At 40.2% G+C, this 23904-nt stretch overlaps 1 protein-coding gene across 1 annotated transcript in view; it reads right to left on the reverse strand.

The window, feature by feature from the left end:
- Positions 1–23351, reverse strand: part of LOC131936421 (transforming growth factor-beta-induced protein ig-h3) — a 52960-nt gene extending 29609 nt beyond the window's left edge. Inside the window, exon 1 of the mRNA XM_059293396.1 lies at positions 23218–23351. The gene's annotated coding sequence lies outside the window, so the exon portion shown is untranslated. The remainder of the gene's footprint in view (positions 1–23217) is intronic.
- Between the last annotated feature and the right edge of the window lie 553 nt (positions 23352–23904).

Consider the following 23904-nt stretch of genomic DNA (forward strand, 5'->3'; position numbering starts at 1 on the left):
TTGCGCACTATTATGCGCTTTTTTATTTCGCGTTCACTTGGTGTGCAATTAATTTGTCTACGAGATTTTATTCTATTTTTAAAACTTTAAGTATTTAAAATGGATTAAAAATCATGTCTATAGCCCGAGTTCCCATCCCCTGTTATTTTATATAAGAATATTCGAGAAAGTTTAGGGGAGATCACTCCCGGTTTATTTTCTTTTTCCTTTTGACCAGTTTATAAAATAAAAATTGGACCAGTTTTTCTGCCCGCTGGCTGAAACAGAAGCCACCCATCAACCGCCCTCTGCCCCACCCTCCTGTGTTGAAGACCTTTAAAAATGTGTCCATTAAAGTCTCAGGTCTCAAGGTCTCAAGGTCTCAAGGTCCCAGGTCTCTCATCGTGTGCTGGCTCGGGCATTAAGTACGTGAGGTTTTAATAACTAGTAGGCCTCGGGCGACATACAAGGCTAGCATCAACATTATCAACTGATACCTCGTTTAGCATCAACATTATCAACTGATAACTCGTTTAGCATCAACTTTATCAACTGATACTTCGTTTAACATCAAATAGTAGGCCTCGGGCGGCATACACGGCTAGCATCAACATTATCAACTGATACCTCGTTTAGCATCAACATTATCAACTGATAACTAGTTTAGCATCAACATTATCAACTGATACCTCGTTTAGCATCAACATTATCAACTGATACCTCGTTTAGCATCAACATTATTATCAATGAACACATTTTACATCAACATTATCAACTAAGAGCTACTTTAGTATCAACATATCAAAGTTGACATATTTTAACATGATCTAGTGGTTTCAACGTTAAAAGCTAAGTAAAGTTGATTAAAATCAATCTTATCAACTCAGTGATTCAACAAGCATCCTTAACTAAATGAACTCAGCAGTAGCGTACGCAGGGGGGGAGCAGGGGGAGCGGCCGCTCCCCCTCTGGCCATTTTCAGCAAAGTGGCGCCTTTTTTGGAAACATTTTAAACTCAAAGTTTTAAACAGATATTTGTTAAAAATATTTTTGGTCGGCACATCTATGTAAATCACAAGATTTCTTTTCATGCAGAAATTAAGCATGTTTGTACTAGTCTAGTAGTTTCTACGTTTACAACACGTATTAACAGCTACATCAGTTTGCCATTCTAAAAATAACCTTTACGATGCATTGCAATGTTTAAAAAACCTCTACGGTAGTACCACTTAACAAGAAAGGTGTTAAGTTTAAGGCAACTGTATTATGTATTTGCTTACGAATAATTGAATTAGAAAATGTTATACATAAAACTTCACACATAATTACTTTATATATACAGTTTGACTCGTGTGATTTATTTTAAAAAATACAATAAAGAAACAAATACAACTAATGTGGCACCTCTATTTAAATTTACTTATGAGCAAACTGCGTAGTGGTGGGGACATTTTGACAAGGTCAACAACTTCATCACGATAGTGATTACGATTACAAATTATATGAAACTGTTACAATTCCCCCTCCCCCATGGACCCTTCTGTAAAAAAAAATATTGTCATAATACCACTGCTACATATTTTAATCTATTTCTGTAATATATATTTGTGTAATATATATTTGTGTAATATATATGTATGTTTAGAACAGTCATCTAAAAACTGACGCTATGTTCACTCTGAGTTGGTTATCTCCCCCCCCCACACACACACACCTCACCACCACAATTGTGTAGAGCGACATTAATGTCACACCTAGGTATACACTGGGTTGGGTAATTGACCTAAAGTGAAAGGACAGTGGTGAATGAAGTTGAACCCACCCCCCCCCAAACCCACCCCGAACTGATCTGTTTAGTACATTGTAATGATGTACCAAAGTACCATGCCGCCAGAAAATTAGCTTTTAAAACGTAAAACTCTGTAAATATTGTTTTTGCAATTACCAGTAAAAAGGTGTGTGATCAATCAGAGGCGTAGCAACCCCTCCCGGCGCCCGGGGCGAACTTTCAGTTTGGCGCCCCCATATATATATATATATATATATATATATATATATATATATATATATATATATATATATATATATATATATATATATATATATATATATATATATATATGTGTGTGTGTGTGTGTGTATGTGTGTGTTTGTGTGTGTGTGTGTGTGTGTGTGTGTGTGTGTTTGTGTGTGCGACAGTCTGGAAAAAATTAACAATTACGCTGATTGTCGTTCCCTAAAACATCACTGGACGCCAATTAAATTCACCTTAAGATGCCGAAACGAATAAAAAGTAGAAAATCAAAAGAGCTTAGAACAGTGAGCTCTATCGAACCCGAGAGGTTTAGTAATTCAGTGTCAGGGCTTCCGCGGAGGTCAAGACACACACCCGACTTATAGGATTCACGATCGGATTTTCTCATTGTGGACGATACAACTATTAAGGAGGGTTCGGTGATTGCGCATATGAAACTGGTTGGGTTCGGTACTCCAAAGAGTTAAGAACCACTGCTTTTTAAAGCGCCCACCTCCCCATCTAGGAAAGCTGGAAAGCGGGTTTTCCGGTCACTGCTTCTTAAAGATATACGTATTACAGTTAAACAACCAAGGTAGAAAACAGTTAAATCAGTATGCAAAGGCTCTCAGTCGTTAAATTTCTTTACTTTGACTGTTTATAATTCAAAATTGCAGCTTAAAATGAGCTTTTAATTTTTTTTCTACCCCTTTTGGCGCCCCCTTAGGGTCGGCGCCCGGGGCGGCCGCCCTCCCCGCCCTCCCCTAGCTACGCCTCTGTGATCAATACTATGTTAAAAAATGATCTTTCAAGAACACAAAGAAGCAGCTGTTAATTAAAATATATGATCTGAACTAAAAGACCGATAGTTAGTCAAATGTTGACTGTTATTCCGAATGTTTTTGTATTGTATCGAAAAGTATGCTTTTATACCAACTCTGATTTTAAAAACTTTCATTATACTGTAATACTTTAGCATTTATGATGACGATATATTAAATTCTGATTATAGACAAAAACATTTTGTAAAAACGAATAGTGTTAAACAATTTCATTATATTCTAAAGTAATTATTTATTTGTTTTGACATTTATAATTAAATGTGTAGATATACATATTTATATTAAGAGGGTGATTATTTCCCCTATTTCAATGGTCTTAAATAATTTCCAAGGAATTATTATGAAAGAATTTTTTTTTACAAGAATTACAAAACAGACTGTGTTACGTTCATTGTTTTTGGTTGTAGTGTATATATATATATATATATATATATATATATATATATATATATATATATATATATATATATATATATATATATATATATATATATATATATATATATATATATATATATATTGTTTAGATTGATACAATTTTTGTTTTGTCGGCCTACATAGTGTGTTTTTTCTTATTTCTTCAGAGTGCTACTTTCAATTTATTTTACATCATAGCGAAGTAATGACATACAGCTAGTAATTATATATATATATATATATATATATATATATATATATATATATAATACACGTATATAGAACGTGTTAAAAATTCGGCGCCTTTTTTTGCTCTTTTCGCTCCCCCTACAATGAAAACCTGGATACGCCTCTGGAACTCAGCGCAACTCGTCGGGCAGAAGTAGAACAAAAATGTTCATGAAAATCGATATCAAAAACTTGTGGATAGGAAGAAGTTGTCATTTTCGAAGTCCAGCAACCGTCTAGAGCGTAGCTGAAGTTTCACAAGAACGTTTGTGTGAGCAGTGGATGACACGTGCACGCGATGAACTCATCTCCTGTATACTCTCGACACCAGTCTCGGGATTTGATGCCACGGTGAGGGGTGTACTGAGGTACTCACGTGCAGGGGTAGCAGGGTCAAGGGTTTCTGGGGTGACAAGGTCAAGGTTTCGCGGTGCGGCTAGGTCAAGGTTTATTAGTGCAATTAGGTCAATGTTTTCTGGTGCAATTAAGTCTTTGTTTTCTGGTGCTATACACTCGTTATTGTGCTACTGTGTCAAGGTTTCCTAGTGCTACGGTGGTAATTTTTTTTTAAACACATCCTGCCCATTTTAACAACCAGTCACAACCCGCCTCAACCCCTAGCACTCTAAAAGTTCTCATCTATATTAAAACATGGCACCAACCCTTATACTCAGCACCTTACACCTAAATGGTTGTACCCCAACCCAACGCCTTTCCTCAACACTCAGATGAAACTTGTCTCAAATTTTCCATACAAACAATTCAACAAGTCAGAAAGTAGCCCATTAAATAAACAGCAAATTTATTTAGCAGGAAGTGAGCTAGTCATGATGCATGGTGCGGCTTTTATGCCAGATTATAATTAATTAATTAACTAATTAGAGAGACGTGTAGCTATGTGGTGTCCTTGACATACGTAGACACATATGAACACATATAAACTACCGCAGGCGGGTTAGTGATGCTAAATGTCTGCTTTGTAAAACTACAGCTATGATTTCTAACGCTATGTATACTCTATAACGCTGGTAGTATGCTTTATAATGCAAAATTAAGGCTCTAAAAAAACTACATATATGCTCTATAACGCTATACGTATGATTTTTAACCATACACATCAGACATAATCGAACACTAGATCACATTCAGAAATCAGACAACAGTCAAACCAGACGCAGGCATCTCAAAAACCATATCAGACACAGACATAGACACAGACATAAGACACAGACATAAGACACAGACATAAGACACAGACATAAGACACAGACATAAGACACAGACATAAGACACAGACATAAGACACAGACATAAGACACAGACATAAGACACAGACATAAGACACAGACATAAGACACTGACATAAGACACAGACATAAGACACAGACAAAGCAGATCAGACACAGACTTCAGGGAACAAAGGACAAAAATAGACAAGACACGATGCAACAAAAGCTGCTTTAATAAAGGATGTCCCCGACCCCCGGGTAAATGTTTTGTAAACTCCCCCCCCCCCCACAGATAACCTTAGGCCAGGACTTGATTGGAATAAAGAAATCAATAGAGAGCCAAGTGATACATGAACCTAGTGATATGAAATTTGTTCGGAAGTCGAGAAACTAATGATATGAAGTTTTAGCCGAGACAAAATATGGGGAATTTACATCGCAATATGTCTGTCATTTTATATGTTGGCCATCCAATGTGTCTGTCATCCAGTCTATAGGCCCATCTAATCTATCGGTCATCCAGTCTAACGGCCATCCAATGTATCGGCCATCCAATCTGTCGGCAATCCTATCTATCGGCCATCCAATCTATCGGCCGTCCAATCTATCGGCCATCCAATCTATCGGCCATCCCATCTATCGGCCATCCAATCTATCGGCCATCCAATCTATCGGCCATCCAATCTGTCGGCCATCCAATATATCAGCCATCCAATCTATCGGCCATACAATCTTTCGGCCATCTAATCTATCGGCCATCCAATCTGTCGGCCATCCAATCTATCGAATCTATCGGCCATCCAATCTATCGGCCATCCAATCTGTCGGCCATCTCATCTATCGGCTATCCAATCTATCAGCCATCCAATCTATCGGCCATCCAATCTATCGGCCATCCAATCTATCGGCCATCCAATCTATCGGCCATCTCATCTATCGGCCATCTAATCTATCGGCCATCCAATCTGTCGGCCATCCAATCTATCGGCCATCCAATCTATCGGCCATCCAATCTATCGGCCATCCAATCTATCGGCCATCTCATCTATCGGCTATCCAATCTATCGGCCATCCAATCTGTCGGCCATCCAATCTATCGGCCATCTCATCTATCGGCTATCCAATCTAACGGCCATCCAATCTGTCGGCCATCCAATCTATCGAATCTATCGGCCATCCAATCTATCGGCCATCCAATCTGTCGGCCATCCAATCTGTCGGTCATCCAATCTGTCGGTCATCCAATCTATCGGCCATCCAATCTATCGGCCATCCAATCTATCGGCCATCCAATCTGTCGGCCATCCAATCTGTCGGCCATCCAATCTATCGGCCATCCAATCTATCGGCCATCCAATCTATCGGCCATCCAATCTATCGGCCATCTCATCTATCGGCTATCCAATCTATCAGCCATCCAATCTGTCGGCCATCCAATCTATCGGCCATCCGATCTATCGGCCATCCAATCTGTCGGCCATCCAATCTATCGAATCTATCGGCCATCTAATCTATCGGCCATCCAATCTGTCGGCCATCCAATCTATCGGCCATCCAATCTATCGGCCATCCAATCTATCGGCCATCCAATCTATCGGCCATCTCATCTATCGGCTATCCAATCTATCGGCCATCCAATCTGTCGGTCATCCAATCTATCGGCCATCTCATCTATCGGCTATCCAATCTAACGGCCATCCAATCTGTCGGCCATCCAATCTATCGGCCATCCAATCTATCGGCCATCCAATCTGCACCTACACCAGTGAAATCGTGTTTAGTGTTTTATTGTTTATTTTATAGTTCGTCTGCCCAAACTGATGACGTCATGTTCACTTTCTCCAATCCACCATCATCTAATTCGTACACTCTCATAACCATAACGGCGTGTTACAATGATGGGGTAGTTAGAATGGGGAGGGGAGGATAAGGGGGAAGTTTTGAACGAAGAAGAGCGAAAAAAAAAACGGACTAAACTCTCTATAAAAATAAACAATTTTCATCCCAGCGTAAGAAGTTTGTGTACAGACTGCACAATGTAATCAGTTTTAGGAAGTTGTAAAAACACCCAGTCTAGAACTTTCCCGAATCTGGTGTAACATCGCCCGCGGTAACGCCGGTATAAAATTAACCTCTTGTAGGTCCGCCGCTGCTGTGGCATGACAATAGAACCAAATCACCAGAAACTTGAACGTTACGTGCCGGGGATGTGGGCACAGGCCGTTTGAGAGGGCGATTGAGATTCTTTTTTATGTCGATACCGATAATCGATTACTACAGCTCGATACTGTGTACTGTGAATTAACACCGATTACGATACTAAACCCGGACCTAGCTGGAGTTTATAAAACTAACCCGGAAATAGATCTGAAAATATTTTTTATTGAGTTCTGCTTTCTATTGTTAACATGTCCACAAAAAATATTAAAATTACTAGGCATTTAAAAAAGCGTATATTAGTTCATTATAGATTTAAATAACAGCGGTAATTTAAACAATAAAGCTGATGAAAATAAGAGCGAGCGATTTTAAAACCTAAATTAATTGGTAATTTTTTATTACCATAAATGCTACCGATGCAATCAATCCTATTTTCTGAATTAGAATGGAGGAATTTCGGAACATCCACGGAAAATCGATTACACCAGTATCGAAACAACGCTTGAATCGATTAGTCATTGAGATGTCTGATTTGTCGAAAAGGGGAGACGATCCTAGAAAAGAGTATGTGAAGGGGACTCAACTCGTGACTTGCCGTCTGCACCCCCTCCCCCCTCCCCGGAACCCTTTCCCCGCACGTGCTCGCGAGACAAAACTCACCCTAAAAAAGCTATCTACGTCAAAAATCTCAGAGAAAATATCAGACTGAAAGTTTGGTGTGGGGAGGGAGAGGGGTGGGGGGGGGGGGGGTATATGTGGAATCTATGAGGGAAATAATCCAAATATTAAAATGCATTGAAACAGAAGACTGCGCATGACAGGGTAAAGACCCCCGGAGACAAGTTAAGACGGTCTCAAAAGTATGACGTCACTCTCTAATTCTGACACCATTTTTTTTTCTCTTTTTTTTATGCACGATTTAATAAGGGTTGTTGGAATAGCGCTCTTCAAAAGCGTAAAATAGAAAAGGGAACAGAAATTCGGGGAGGGGAATTGAAATTCCTACCACGAATAGAACTATTTTAGTCGAGATGTGATAGACAATTGGCGCAGTGCCATCTACATTTGATTAATTCTAGAACCGCATGGGACAATGGTTGGTGGTCATTAATTCGATGGTGGAGACTTTCATAATTGGTGAAAAAAAGATGGAAGAAAGAATTGGGGATGAAAAATAAATTGGGCAAAATAATGGATTAAAAAAATTGATCCAAAAACATAGTTTGACTGAATGGAATTATGTAATACCAATCTTGGTTTTACATCACGCTGATTAATTCTTTTGATGAAAAAAATGATAATTTTAGAATGACAAAAAATAGATAAATTAGGCAATACACAAGGTACAGAGTAGATAGACAGTAGACAGAGAGTGGGTAGAGAGTAGATAGATAGTAGGTAGAGAGTAGATAGAGAGTAGGTAGAGTAGGTAGAGAGTAGGTAGAGAGTATTCGGGCATTTGTCGCATTGGGGCAAGTGTCCATTCGGGAATACGAGAGTATGTAGAGAGTATGTACAGAGTAGGTAGAGAGTTGGTAGAGAGTAGCTTGAGAGTATGTAGAGAGTATGTAGAGAGTAGATAGAGAGTAGGTAGAGAATATGTACAGAGTAGGTAGAGAGTAGGTAGAGAGTAGGTAGAGAGTAGCTTGAGAGTATGTAGAGAGTATGTAGAGAGTAGATAGAGAGTAGGTAGAGAGTAGGTAGAGAGTAGATAGATAGTAGGTAGAGAGTAGATAGATAGTAGGTAGAGAGTAGATAGAGAGTAGGTAGAGAGTAGGTAGAGAGTAGATAGAGAGTAGATAGAGAGTAGATAGAGAGTAGATAGAGAGTAGATAGAGTAGATAGAGAGTAGATAGAGAGTAGATAGAGAGTAGATAGAGAGTAGATAGAGAGTAGATAGAGAGTAGGTAGAGAGTAGATAGAGAGTAGGTAGAGAGTAGGTAGAGAGTTGATAGAGAGTAGGTAGAGAGTAGGTAGAGAGTAGGTAGAGAGTAGGTAGAGAGTAGGTAGAGAGTAGGTAGAGTAGGTAGAGAGTAGGTAGAGAGTAGGTAGAGAGTAGGTAGAGAGTAGGTAGAGAGTAGATAGAGAGTAGATAGAGAGTAGATAGAGAGTAGATAGAGAGTAGATAGAGAGTAGGTAGAGAGTAGGTAGAGAGTAGATAGAGAGTAGATAGAGAGTAGATAGAGAGTAGATAGAGAGTAGATAGAGAGTAGGTAGAGAGTAGGTAGAGAGTAGATAGAGAATAGGTAGAGAGTAGATAGAAAGTAGATAGAGAGTAGATAGAGAGTGATGGAGAGTAGGTAGAGAGTAGGTAGAGAGTAGGTAGAGAGTAGGTAGAGAGTAAATAGTAGATAACGAGTAGATAGAGAGTAGGTAGAGTAGATAGAGAGTAGATAGAGAGTAGATAGAGAGTAGATAGAGAGTAGATAGAGAGTAGGTAGAGTAGATAGAGAGTAGGTAGAGAGTAGATGGAGAGTAGGTAGAGAGTAGGTAGAGAGTAGATAGTAGATAGAGAGTAGATAGAGAGTAGGTAGAGTAGATAGAGAGTAGGTAGAGAGTAGATGGAGAGTAGGTAGAGAGTAGGTAGAGAGTAGATAGAGAGTAGATAGAGAGTAGGTAGAGTAGATAGAGAGTATGTAGAGAGTAGATAGTAGATAGAGAGTAGATATAGAGTAGATATAGAGTAGATATAGAGTAGATATAGAGTAGATATTGAGTAGATATAGAGTAGATATAGAGTAGATATAGAGTAGATAGAGAGTAGATAGAGAGTAGATATAGAGTAGATAGAGAGTAGATAGAGAGTAGGTAGAAAGTACACAGAGAGTACACAGAAAGTACATAGACAGTACATAGAGAGTACATCACCCAGAACTAATGAGGAGTTTTACAAGTTAGTTTGGTTTAAGGATCATACAAAGGTGCGGAGTCCAATGTTTTTCGGATTAGATTATCTTTAAAACGATACACTCCCTACTAATGTGTTAGTACGTCTACTCCACACGTAATCCTGGACTTGCTGAGGTTTGTGTACATACTCGAGCACACCAACATTTTAGCAAATAATTTCACGTGTATTTCCCATATTCTGTCTAACGTAGACATTAGGTCGAAACACATTCATAAAAACAACAACCTAAAGGTTTATAATAGACCCTTAAAATATTTTATCTTAGCTTAGGGGCCCCTGTCTCTAAGACTACTTAAACTAGACCCAAGGGACTGAAGTCAACTGGTCAATACGAGATTGTTTCCCTTTTTGTTTTTACAAAATGGTATCGCCGTATCTGAAACAAAAGGTCTCCGTGTCTTCTTATGGCCTTTAATGAGCTGTACATTTTCTTTGACATGTCTGGCACAAGTCTCAGGTAGAAACAAAAAGTTGAGTGGGAAAAAAAAGATGATCGAAGTACAGAGGTCAGGTATAATAATGGCGACGACAAAAAATTTTGTTTAGATTTTCATTTTTTTTTACTGAAACACTATTGGAGTTATTTTTAGCGTCTATAAATTACGTCACGGTACACAAGATGATGGGGAGAGAGGAGGGATGGAGGGGTGGGGGATGGAGTCGTGGATAGAGTAGTCGGTGGAGGAATGAGTGTAGGGAGGGGGGTGGGTGGATGGTGGATAGAGAATGGATGTGGGTGGGTGTTTGGATTGAGGAGTGAATGTGTGTGTGCTTATGGTGGGGCGGTAGATGAGTGGATGGATAGAGAATGGATGGGGGTGGGTGGGTGGATGAGTGGATGAATGAGTGGGTGGAGGGGGGGTGAGGGGTGGATGGATGGTGGATAGAGAATGGATGGGGGTGGGTGGGTGGATGAGTGGATGAATGAGTGGGTGGAGGGGGGTGAGGGGTGGATGGATGGTGGATAGAGATTGGATGGGGGTGGGTGGGTGGATGGAGGAGTGTGTGTGTGTGTGTGGTGGGGGGGTAGATGAGTGGATGGATGAATGGATGGAGGAGTGGGTGGGTGGGTGGAGGAGTGTGTGTGTGTGGTGGGGGGGGGGGTAGATGAGTGGATGGATGAATGGATGGAGGAGTGGGTGGGTGGATGAGTGGGTGGGTGGGTGGATGGAGGAGTGGGTGGGTGGATGGAGCAGTGGGTGGGTGGATGGAGGAGTGGGTGGGTGGATGGAGCAGTGGGTGGGTGGATGGAGGAGTGGGTTGGTGGATGTATTTCGACTCACCAACCGTTGCATGTACGGCATCTAGCCAAACAGCAGCCTGATTTAAGCATCTTAAAATTTAACAGCCCATCTCACAGTGTGTTACACGTCACCGAACCCAATTACCACAGCAACACCACCACATTCTTCCAGCAACTAGCTTTAGAAATCCCACTTTTCACCCCCCCCCACATATTTTAACCCGTCCCGTGTTGAGCACCCCCCCCCCCCCCGACTCACGCCTTTTGACCCCATGTTTCGTGAGCCCATCAGGAGAACACTGGTGACTCCATCGTCTCACCAGCGAGTGGTGACTTGTCTCACCATTAGCCACTAACGGACCCTCATCACGATCTCGAGGCCCAGATGAACCACGTGACGTCTACCAATCTATTTTTAGAATAATTAAACTGACCAGCCCTCTCAAGACACGGGTTGTTTATGGTCGTGTTGGACTTTACACCATACCCCCCCCCCCCCCCCCCGCTGAGGGTTGGCTGCCATTTTGTTTCCATTAGCTGGTGCAGATAAACAAATACTTTCTCATTCGAGAGAAAACATTTCTTTGATATCACACATCGGCTTCAAGTAGGTGAAGTTAAACGATTTTCATAAAGTACCTAACAATCACCTGTGTCAGTGACCTCGGCATATGAAGAGATAGTGTGGTCAGCATTATCCCCAGACGTATTTAGTCCCTAACCTGAGTCACTTACCCATTAGAGCTGGATGGACACGATTCGAACTCGAGACATTCGGGTTAGCAGTTGTATATTCTATTAACCGACCACGCCGTCCCAAAATATTGTCGAAAATCCCTCAAAATTTGACAAAAGGTCTTCGGACAAATGATATTCGACATATTTGATCCCGACAAAATGACCCAAACAGATACAACGTTCCCGGCAGAATGATCCACAAAAATAGTCAAAAACTACGACAAATCACCGAAAAACATGCCCAAATGCCATTTTCCCGAAGGCCGATTTTCCGAATGGACACTTGCCCGAATGCGACAAATGCCCGAATGGACACTGCCCGAATGCGACAAATGCCCGAAAAAATTAATATGTTGTAAATGTAAAGATAATATGTATTATATAACAAATACTTTTCGAGAGGGAAATAATCACACAAATGCGTTGCCGCTTGTTGTTTTTTTTTTGCGGGTTTTAAGTTTCTTAATTATATTAATAGACTAATGACCATGATTAATAGGCTAATGACTAATATTATTTTGTTTTAAAAGTATCACACGGATAACCTTTTATGGAAACAATATTGAATGACAATATTAAGAAAAAGAATATTTAAATGATTAGTTTTATTTAAACCATACTTGGTGTATGACGTGAATGTTTAATTCCTTACAGAAAACTTCAGCGAGAACCATACGGCGGGTCAAGGTAACCTAAGAACGACTGCAGCAGTGTCAAGGCCACCCTACCTAACCTCTAAGTTTCCTGTGCTATATGTCACTTCCCTCCCAATCGTTCCTATGCTACAGAATTGTGTACTATTTATTTACATTCTTTAATCTCAATATAACTAAAATAGACTTCAGTTTGAAGGGTAATGAAAACATGTAAACAAAAGGGACGCTACTCTAAATCTACTCGAATACTTATATGTAAAAATCCTAGCATACACCACTAGTCAACTAATTTTTTAGTCATATACTTTTTGGATATTTACAAAATTAAATTTAAAACAAATATAAAAACCTTTAAAATAACAATAATAGAATAATTCATATGTGAAATCCATCCTTTACAGTTATGGACAAAGCTCAATGATTAAAATAAATTTAAAGAATCGATTATATATAATTATCTTGATGGATTCAGTTCTTCGGTTTTTTCGGCCCTGTTGTTAGGCCCTAATCAATCCCTTAGGTCAGTAATGCGACCGAAGGTTGAGTTCTAACATACGAGTGATCTCAAGCTCAAGAAAGTGAGTTGAAATAATTTGAGCATTGTGATAATGGCGTCGCATGAATTTTTGCGCGAATTCATACGTCAACCATCACCAGTTCTACTACATTACTTCAACCATTTCGAGATGTATATCACTTAAGTTATCTGCTCGCTGCACTTGATCGCTGCCCTTGAGTCGGTTGAAGGTTGTCCTTGCCTCAAGTTTAAGCACGCGCTTTGCTTTACATCGGCAAGAACATCGGTAGCGGTTGTTGTAATGGACAGTAATAAAGCTTCAAGACAACATCTCTTGAATGCTATAAACAAAAGGCTAACTTCACTTGTAGTAATAAAGAAATGTCGCTTACAGTCTCTTATCGACCCTTCATAGCAAACAAACACTAAAGACACCTGGATAGCCTTTAGAGTCTATCCAGGTAACGAAATAAATCGTAAATTTCTGACTTTAGGAGAAAACATGCGGACCTTGGTGACAGCATTATTATTACATATTCTAAACAGAGTTTCTTCCAGGCATCTCTTCGGGGTGAGGGGCGAACGAAATTAAATTTATATAATTTATATAGAAAATATATGGATCTACTTTTGACAGTGTCCCCCCCCCCCCTCCACCCCCCGAAAATTTCAAGTGCCCCCCGGAGAAAAATGTCTGGAAGAAACACTGATTCTAAATATTAATAAAAGTATCCAATAGATAATATAGGGACACACGCTCTTCTCTACAGTAATTTAAATAGTAGTGTATAGTTATACATTTAAAGAAAATAATTTATTTTATCTTTTTTAGTGCATTATTACATAAAAGCTTGTTATTAAAACGCTTACGCATTTTTTTATACAACATCGCAGCCATTAACCCCACACGAATAAAGTGCAACTCAACTGTGGCACATACTAATGTTACATTTGAACGGAAGTTGATCCATGGCGTAACCTGTGTATTGCCAATGACGTTTTTAACAAAACAGTCTCATTTCACATGGAAACACATTCATTTGAAAACATGTTTAACTCAATAAGTTCAATCAGACGTAACATTTTGTATATTTAGCGTCGCTAGTCAGTATTCAAGTAGGTATGTCAAACTGCGTAAAAATTTCGCCCGCGTCGCCCAAATATAGTCTAGATCTAGATATCTAGAAGCTTTACACTTTATAGTTTCGATAATAAAAAGGGCTCGTATAGTAATAACCTTGGTACCATTAAAAAGTAGTTGTTGATATTAAACAATATATCCCATTTACCAATAGAAAGGAAAAGTGGTTCCAAAGTGGTTCCACTTGCAGAAAGCATATTTTTTAACCAAATTTGGATATTTCATAACATTTGTGAAATAAGTACACAATCACTTCCGGTTTTACTAAGGCTAGAAATGTTCAAACACAAAATTACTAATAATATAATAGTAATTTACCAAACATTTTTATCTTAATTTGCATTCGTATGATCAGGGTTTTGTGGTGAAAGGGGATGTTATATTATTTAATATAAATAAACTACTAGGCTATATTCCATTGTAATAATAAGTAAATCGTAATTAATATCAAGATTTTAATATAGGCCTAAATCTAGATCGACCTCTGACTACTGGGTCATTTATTAACGATGTCACATTTTGTTCGTCCCCCTCCCCCCCCCCCCCCGCCCACTCTCTATCTTTTTAAAGCAGCGATGTTTAGAAAATATTTAGACCTATGGGCTTTTCCAACATTTAATGTAGGCCTATAGATGAATTATTTTATAACAATTTATAAAACAACTATTAATAATGCAAATAAAGGCTTAAATTCAGTTTCTTAACATGAGGTTTGTTGAACATGGAAAAGTGTCATCTTACTTTCTGAACCCCCTCCCCCTTGACACAAAGGTCCAAATCTCCCCCACCACCTCTGATGTCTTTTATGGACGACCACTACAGCATTTTGCTATTATTTATAGGATATTTATTGATAAGTCATACAAAACCAATTACATTTGTTGTTGTGATGGTATCTCTGTCATTTTAGTTTAGAGATAATAGACAGCACTATCAACCTAGCGCCCGTTGTATCCTCCCACAACGGGCAATTTTTCTCTTAAATAATAAGTAGTTAACTCTTATCAGAGAAGATGAGATTTAAGTTTGTAAAAAACCACCCATTCGAGCCTGATGGTTCATAGAACGATGAAGTAGTGTTCAACTGTTTCAGCGACCTAGGCATTTGAAGGGATCTTCTTCTTCTTCTTCGTTCTTAATTGAGAATATGGTGGAGGATTTAGACAACAAGTCCAACTTTGTGAACAAACCGGACTGTGGTCTCCAGATCAGCAGGTGCCCCATATAATTTTTCCCTGAGTGGGGTGAGCAGGGGCCAGTGTCTGACTCGCGCCTGGCTATATAGAGAACATTCCTGAAGGACGTGCTCCGTATTTTATTTGAAGGGATATATAGGCCGAATTTCTTGACATCGGATTAAAGTATCACACATCGGCAATCCTGAGATTTTAGTCTAACATGAAAAAAAAGCTTGTTTTCTTTGTCAGTTGTGTTGTTGTGTGCAAGAATATATGTGCATTATCACAGGGTAAGTTTGTGGATGAAAGAACACGCTGGGACTTGATATATGTGAGATAGGGGTGAACTAAGACGATACGTCCGGTAGTGTGACGGAAGGATATGTCCTTAGCTTGGCGTAGCGAGGGGGGGGGGGCGGGGGGTGCGGACCGCATCGGGTGACACCATTTAGGGAGGTGACGCCAAGGCAAAAAATAACAAAATATATATAGAAAATTTGAGAGGGGGGGGGGGTGCAAATCGAAAGTTTGAGGGGGGGGGGGGGGCAAATCGAAAACTTGAGGGGGGAGGGTGCAAATCGAAAACTTGAAAGTTTGTCGCTACGCCTCTGGGGGGTGACACCATTAAGTGCCGCACAGGGTGACACCCGACCTCGCTACGCCACTGCTTACAGGTGACGTGGGCCATCGGCTCTGCAGGAAGTCTACTAACAGCAATAACTAGTGAACATATTTTCTGTACGTATAAAGTATAAGGTAAAGAAATCTTAGACACTACTTCACCATAATTCATCAACCCTGTACAGCTAAAAATGTTTCCTAAAATAACTTGAATGATGGGCGGGAGTATGAGGTAAAAACATGTAAACCTGGATAAGTATAAGGTAAAGATACTGTGAACACAACTTCTTTATGTATAGAGCTGATAAATTGTAAAGACAACTTCTGTATAAAGAATAATGACGAGTTATTCCTGGAAGTAGACACATAAACATTTTAATAAAGAGATAACACATTTTATTTACAAGGTTTTATTTTCCGCCGAAAGAGCTAAAACGGAAGAAAAATAAATAAATAAATAAAACTTGTACAACAAAGCTCAGGACGTAACTATGCCCCTCCATCATAAAGTGTTTGTTTACCGTTTAAAAACTTTGAACAAGTTTTCTTTAAATGTCGTTAGCTGTCATCGTTTCTGTATAACAAACATTGTAAAAACATAAATCTATGAAATATTAATCCATCATTGATCAAAGGTCCAGAATTGTCATGTGACTTGATTAATCATTAAAATTTATTTTATTTTTATTTTATTTTAAGGGTTGATAAAATACCAGCCAAGCCTTAGTGAAGTTTGATCTTTTTTTAATATCCCCAACGTAAAAGGGTATCACGTGATCTATAATTTTAACGTAATCTGGTCTATGATCGATAATGAAAACACTAATTGGATACATCTAGAGGGCAAACCGTCATGGTGTCCACGTGACTTTGTTGGTGTCTTCTCATTGGTTCGAACAATGAATTCAGTTCGAACAATGAATTCAGTTCGAACACTTAATTCAGTTCGAACACTTAATTCAGTTCGAACAATGAATTCAGTTCGAACAATGAATTCATTTCGAACAATGAATTCAGTTCGAACACTGAATTCAGTTCGAACAATGAATTCAGTTCGAACAATGAATTCAGTTCGAACAATGAAGTCAGTTCGAACAATGAAGTCAGTTCGGATCTTTTCAATATTGACCTCAGGTGAAGTAGTTAACTGATGTTCAGAACAATAACAAGAGTTAACAATTAGCAGAGTTAACAACTAGATCCTTAACAACTAGAAGCCTAATTATCTTTTTACCAATTAGCAGATTACAGATCTTGGTAGCATTCATCAGAGTACAGATATTGCAGGAATGTTAATCTGTTGTTATCGAATAGAACAATACGCTCTAGGCTAGTTAATCTGTTCTCTCTATATATGTAAGTGATGTATGTATATCCTGTATGTCACCACGAGAAACAAACGCATCGACACCGGTAACAACAGCCGGAAGATTGAACGTGGCGACAACAACATCACGGACCAATGAATCTGCACTTAAGGAACACAGGTGTTGCGGACAAGGTGTGACAGACAACTACATATTTATCTCTGTCATTTTTAACATCCTTCAAGGGTAAAAGACATGTATGCTTGTATTAAAGTACAGCATGAATGAACACCTGAGGTGTGGGTTAAAAACTCCAAATCTCAAGGTCAAAACAGAAGTTTTTGATGTTAAGGAAAAGGGAGGTGTAAAAATAGAAAACATGAAAACCCGAAAGTTTTTATTGAAGAGATAAAAAAAATGTTTCCTAAAATAACATGAATGATGTGTGGGAGTATGAAGCAAAAACATGTAAGCCTGGATCAAAGAAACGGAAGTCTATACCCCCCCCCCCCCCCCGCCCCCACCACACCCCTCTCCACTTTCCCGAAGCTCGCTTCTTTGTCAGCAACTGGTATGTATATTCTGAGGACGACAAAGGCTTCACTCGGCCCTCAGTGCGCATGTCTGACACACTGTTCTACTGCAAGTAGACAAGCGTTACACTGCAAGTATAGATTTATGATGTAACACAGGAGCATGTCTAAGGTGCCTGGGTGACGTATGCACACATCTAATATGCTCTGTGACGTGCACACAGTTTGGGCGAGTTTATGACGTGTACACATGTTGGGATGTAAACAACGTGTTCACATCTCCGCAGATTGTGTATACAACAGACACTATCATCCTCTTGAGAGAGTTCATGGTGAGGTGGGAACTGGGGGGGGGGGGTAGGGGTAGACGCCAGAGTTCTGTTTTCTGCTAATGTTGGTTTAACCTAATTAGAGGGGCGCTAATTACGTTGACATTTAGACAAGCAATCTGCAGAATTAGCTCCCCGTCAACATGCGTGCAGGTCTAGGTGTAACTAGCAGAAGTGACGTGAGGAGGTGTCACATTTTGGGTAAACGTCGGGCTAAATTTGTGACAGTTTCGGTGGAGAAAAATAATTGTCATATTTTACAGTTGAATGAAAAATTGGTAACACTTTTAGGTAAACGTGAGGCAGTAATTGTCACATTTGGTAGATCATGCAACAATTGTCACATTGGTAGACATAGCAGTAATTGTCACATTTGGTAGACCATGCTATAATTGTCACATTGGTAGATCATGCAATAATTGTGACATTTGGTAGACCATGCAATAATTATCACATTTGGTAGACCATGCAATAATTATCACATTTGGTAGACCATGCAATAATTGTCACATTTGGTAGACACAACCAACTTTCAGACATGCTAGTGACGTATCACCAGACATCATGCGATAGGTTTAACCGTCACGTGATAGCCGTTTAAAAACCGGTAGACGGTACATCCGGTCCATTTAACCGGCACCGCTGACCCTCTCCTCCCATGCACGTGAGCCGGTCTGTCAGCAGCCGGCATTAAAAGTTTTAACTTCCTCTACGGGAGAGTTCTGTGGTGCTGTCAGGATTTGTCAGGAACACGGGACTGTGACGTAATATTGGTTCAGGAACACGGGACTGTGACGTAATATTGGGTCAGGAACACGGGACTGTGACGTAATATTGGGTCAGGAACACGGGACTGTGACGTAATATTGGGTCAGGAACACGGGACTGTGACGTAATATTGGGTCAGGGACACGGACTGTGACGTAATATTGGGTCAGGAACACGGGACTGTGACGTAATATTTGGGTCAGGGACACGGGGCCGTGACGTAATATTGAGTCAGGGACACGGGGCCGTGACGTAATGTTGGGTCAGGGACTAGGAATAGTGGCGTAATATTGAGTCAGGAACACGAGCAGTGACGTAATATTGGGTAAGGAACACGAGCAGTGACGTAATATTGAGACAAAAAACAACCAGCAAGTGACTTGAAATGGGGATAAAATAGCCCGCCCCATATTAGTTTTAAAACACCAGAGAAAAAAATATGTTTTTTTTTTTAGATTAAAAATTAAAAAGAACAAACAAATAACAGAACGACTAAAATAAAGAAAGCATATCTGGGATAAAAATAAACTCAGTCTCCAGATGGGATTAAATAAATTGATGGAATTATTAATTTTATTATTTGTTTGCGGGAGCTGGATTAGATTACTGTCAAACAAAATTTGAAATTTTACTTTATAATCTGGTTTTATTCAAGGACATGGGCGGGTCCTGCTATCGTGTGTTCACAGCATGTACATACAGAAATGTAACAGGACGTCAAACTAGGGACGTCAAACTAGGGACGTCAAACTAAGGACGTCAGACTAGGAACGTCAGACTAGAGACGTGAAAAGAGGGACGTCAGATTAGAGTCGTGAAAAAAGGACTTCAGACTAGAGACGTGAAAAGAGGGACGTCAAGCTAGGGATCTAAGAAGCGGGACGTCAGTCTGGAGACGTCAAACTAGTTGTGTGACGTGGGACGTCAAACCAGATGTGTGAAAATAGGGACGTCAGACTAAAGATGTGAGTGATAGAGAGAGAAACAGCTGAACGTCACAACCTTATGTAACAATGTAACGATGGTACCGGGGGGGGGGTCACCGGTAAATTTTGTTTATTTGGTCAACTGGGTGGTCAGTAGTTAACTTTTGTTACGGATGTGCTGGGGGCGTGTGGGCGAGTGGGGAACTTTGTTACGATAAGTGGTCTGGGGCCACGATGTAGGGGAAGTCAATTCTTGCTGCAGATGGAGTAGAGTTGGATTTCACAATACACCAAGTATAATTCTAGGACACCAAGTATACATTAAGACACCAATTATAATTATAGGACACCAAGTATAATCCTTAAATACCACATATGATTCTAAGACACCAAGTATAATTCTAAGACTAAGTATGCATTAAGACACCAACTATATATTAAGACACAAAGTATACTTTAAGACACCAGGTAATCTATAAGACCAAAGTGAAGGAGACGATGCCATAACGGGGCCACACTGTGAACAAGTTCTTTGATAGCCACACGTCACAAATACCACGTGATCACCTAACAACACCCCCCCCCCCACTTGCTCGCCTTCACCGCGTTAATTACGTAATTACTTAATAAGAGCTTAGCTGACCCTCCCCCGTCCTCTAATCCTAAATTCGTTATTTTGACCGAAGCTTTGTTATACCTTAAGTCTTTATAATTGTATGATTCAATACCGAAATTTTAGACTAATTACCCCAAGGTGGCGTACAAATAAACCCCACCGAGAAATATCTCAAATGTTTCGACTACAAGCTCGATTTAACACGCACAAATAAAACACAAAGCAATGAGCCGAACAGACTAACTAACGACAGGATGCAAACAAACACAAACGCGAACAGTTGTCTTTAAAAAGGTTAGTCTAAATAATTAAACGTTGAAAAGGAAAACAAAACACAAAGAAAAGTCCAAAAACGTTTGTACTAAATACCGTCAGACTGCAAACAAAAACAAAACAAAGAAATGGACTAAAAGGTTGGACTAACAACCGCGAGAGAACAGTAAAAACCAAACAATCACAGCATTATCCTGTAGTCCCCGTCACTAACTGGCTTAAGTATTCGTCAACACAGCGGCTGGCCAAAACAAACAACTCAGCCTTCAGCTCGAGAGTCGCCGGGGGGGGGGGTGGTTGAAAAACACCCGGGGCCCCAGGATAATGCGTGAAATATGTCGAGGGTGGGGGTAGTTGTTTTAGGCTGGTACCAAAGGGGGTGGGGGTAGTTGTTTTAGGCTGGTACCAAAGGGGGTGGGGGTAGTTGTTTTAGGCTGGTACCAAAGGGGGTGGGGGGTAGTTGTTTTAGGCTGGTACCAAAGGGGGTGGGGGGTAGTTGTTGTAGGCAGGTACCAAAGTGGGTGGGGGTAGTTGTTTTAGGCTGGTACCAAAGGGGGTGGGGGTAGTTGTTTTAGGCTGGTACCAAAGGGAGGGAATAATGGGAGGAGCTTATTTGATTCAGTGTGAAATTAAGGCTGACAGGGAACAGGGGGGGGGGGATAAAAAGGTAAGAGGAAACTGGATGAGGATCAATAAGTATCACGTAACATGAGCTTAACTCAATTGGTGACACGGGACATGGGTTTAAGCTCAATTGGTGACACATAACATGAGCTTTAGCTCAATTGTTGAGACGGGACATGAGCTTAAGCTTAACCGGTGACACAGGCCATGATCTGAACCGGTGAAACTGAAGGTCAAGGGGACTGGGAACCTGGCACGTATCGATGGTGGCAGGGAACATACATGGTGTCTATTGATCTCAAGGAACATACATGGTGTCTATTGATCTCAAGGAACATACATGGTGTCTATTGGACTCAAGGAACATACATGGTGTCTATTGATCTCAGGGAACATACATGGTGTCTATTGATCTCAGGGAACATACATGGTGTCTATTGATCTCAGGGAACATACATGGTGTCTATTGATCTCAGGGAACATACATGGTGTCTATTGGACTCAGGGAACATACATGGTGTCTATTGATCTCAGGGAACATACATGGTGTCTATTGGACTCAGGGAACATACATGGTGTCTATTGGTCTCAGGGAACATACATGGTGTCTATTGGTCTCAGGGAACATACATGGTGTCTATTGGACTCGGGGAACATACATGGTGTCTATTGGTCTCAGGGAACCTGGGGGGGGGGGTATATTTGTGACCGGAAACTTGTGGACCCATTGGTGATCTGGAACACATTTGACAAGTGGTGAGTCAAGAACGTTAATGGTGAGCTATAGTCAAGAACTAGATCTAGACGGTGATCGGGACTGCATGAATCATGTTTGTAAGATTCTTATTCAAACGCCGCTACAATAAGGTAAAGATTGGCGTTAGCGTCAGTGCTAGGGTTATGACAAGTGTAAGGACCAGGCGGTTATGGCTAGTATAAGGGTCAGAGCCTGAATAAGAGCCATAGTTAATGTAACCGAGCAAATGAATAACATCGCGTACGTCTTGGCGACACATTAATGACAATATTACTCTGTTAACTGCTCTCTACCCACACAACATCGACATTCCAGGGGCCCCACACAATGCAATGGTGGGGTAGTGTGTGGTGGTGGGGGATTAGTCAGCTCCGTGACGTTCCTCATTACTACACACACACACACTACACACACAGAAGGCCCATCTAAACAAGGCCCCATAGTCAGAGGCGTAGCGAAGGGGAGGCGGGTGGGTACATGTGTCCCCAGGCGCCGACCATAGGGGCGCCAAAATGGGTTGGAAAAAAAAATGAAAGCTCATTTTAGCTGCATATTTGAATGATAAACATACAAAATATATGAGGGGGGGGGGGGGGGGCAAATAATGTTACACACATTTTAGTTTACCATCCTTAGCGCACATGGGTCGTCTAAAAAATCACAAATACAATCCTAGGGGGTCGGGAAAGGGGGGGGGGGTTCAGAATTATGTGACAACGTATGATAAAGGGGAGGTGGGAGGTTTAGAGAGTGTGACGACACACTTCTGAAAAAATAATAATACTAGAAACTGAATATAAGCAGTTATGTCGCTTTAAAACAAGACTTTCTTTTTGTAAATTGCAATAAAAATTGACCCATACATTCAATGTAGATCGAGCCTAATATATATTTTTAAAAAACCGGCTGTTTTAAAAACAAAAATTGCAATTTTGAGGATGGGTGAGGGGTTGTAGGCTAAGGTGTGACGTCATTTTAGTGTAGGGTGGGATATCTGGCCATTACTGACGATGCTGGGGGGTGGGGGGGGGATAAAAAGTTTTTTAAAAAGCGTGACGTCATTTATGGATGATCCTTCCCCAAGAGTAAGATACAAATAGTTTAAATTAAGTAAATATATAAACAAATCTAACTTAAAATTGGGATAAACATTGAAAACTTAATTAAAATGGTTAAAACTTGAAAATTAATTAAAATTACTCAACCCTACCTGATAAGAATACTGCTAAAAGACCAACAGCTGTGGAAAAAGTGCACAGCGAATATTCTCGACGCTATCCTCGTTCGGAACTGTCGCACACTGCGAACAGCTGATCACAAAACATCAACAATTGCGGAGCTCACTACGTCACACCGCGTCGCTCGCCTCTCTCTCGCCTCGCAACACCGGGGAAACCCCACATCCTGGCGTACTGCGCATGTGTCAGATAAATAAATAGCTCAAGCATCTTCCAAGTTTTTTTGTACATACATAATACATTCATTACATGAGATGCAAAATAAACAGGATGCCTTGTGGGTTGAGGATTTTGAATTGTAGATTCGGGGAATAACTAGAGGAAATAAGATTTTGCTCAAGTTTTATTTTTTTTAATAGACTGGGCTTTGTTTATTTAAGTCCTGTTTCCGTTTATAATCATTTTCACACATACTCAAAGTCTAACATCCTAAAAACTTACTTAAGTGCCCGCTTTACATTATATTACACCCAATTATGAAGCTGTTTTCTAATTTTTTGGGGACGGCGTGGTCTAGAGGTAGAACGCTAGCTTGCTTACCCGAAAGTCTCGAGTTCGAATCCGGGTTCAAGCCAGTGGAACCCAGCTCTAATGGGTACGTAACTGGCGATAGGGAAATAAAAGGCGGCTGGGCACAGTGCTGACAACACTGTATATTC

The sequence above is a fragment of the Physella acuta genome, unplaced genomic scaffold (assembly GCF_028476545.2).
Source record: "Physella acuta isolate Inbredline_101_S28 unplaced genomic scaffold, ASM2847654v3 ptg000178l, whole genome shotgun sequence".
NCBI classification, from domain to species: Eukaryota; Metazoa; Mollusca; class Gastropoda; family Physidae; genus Physella; species Physella acuta.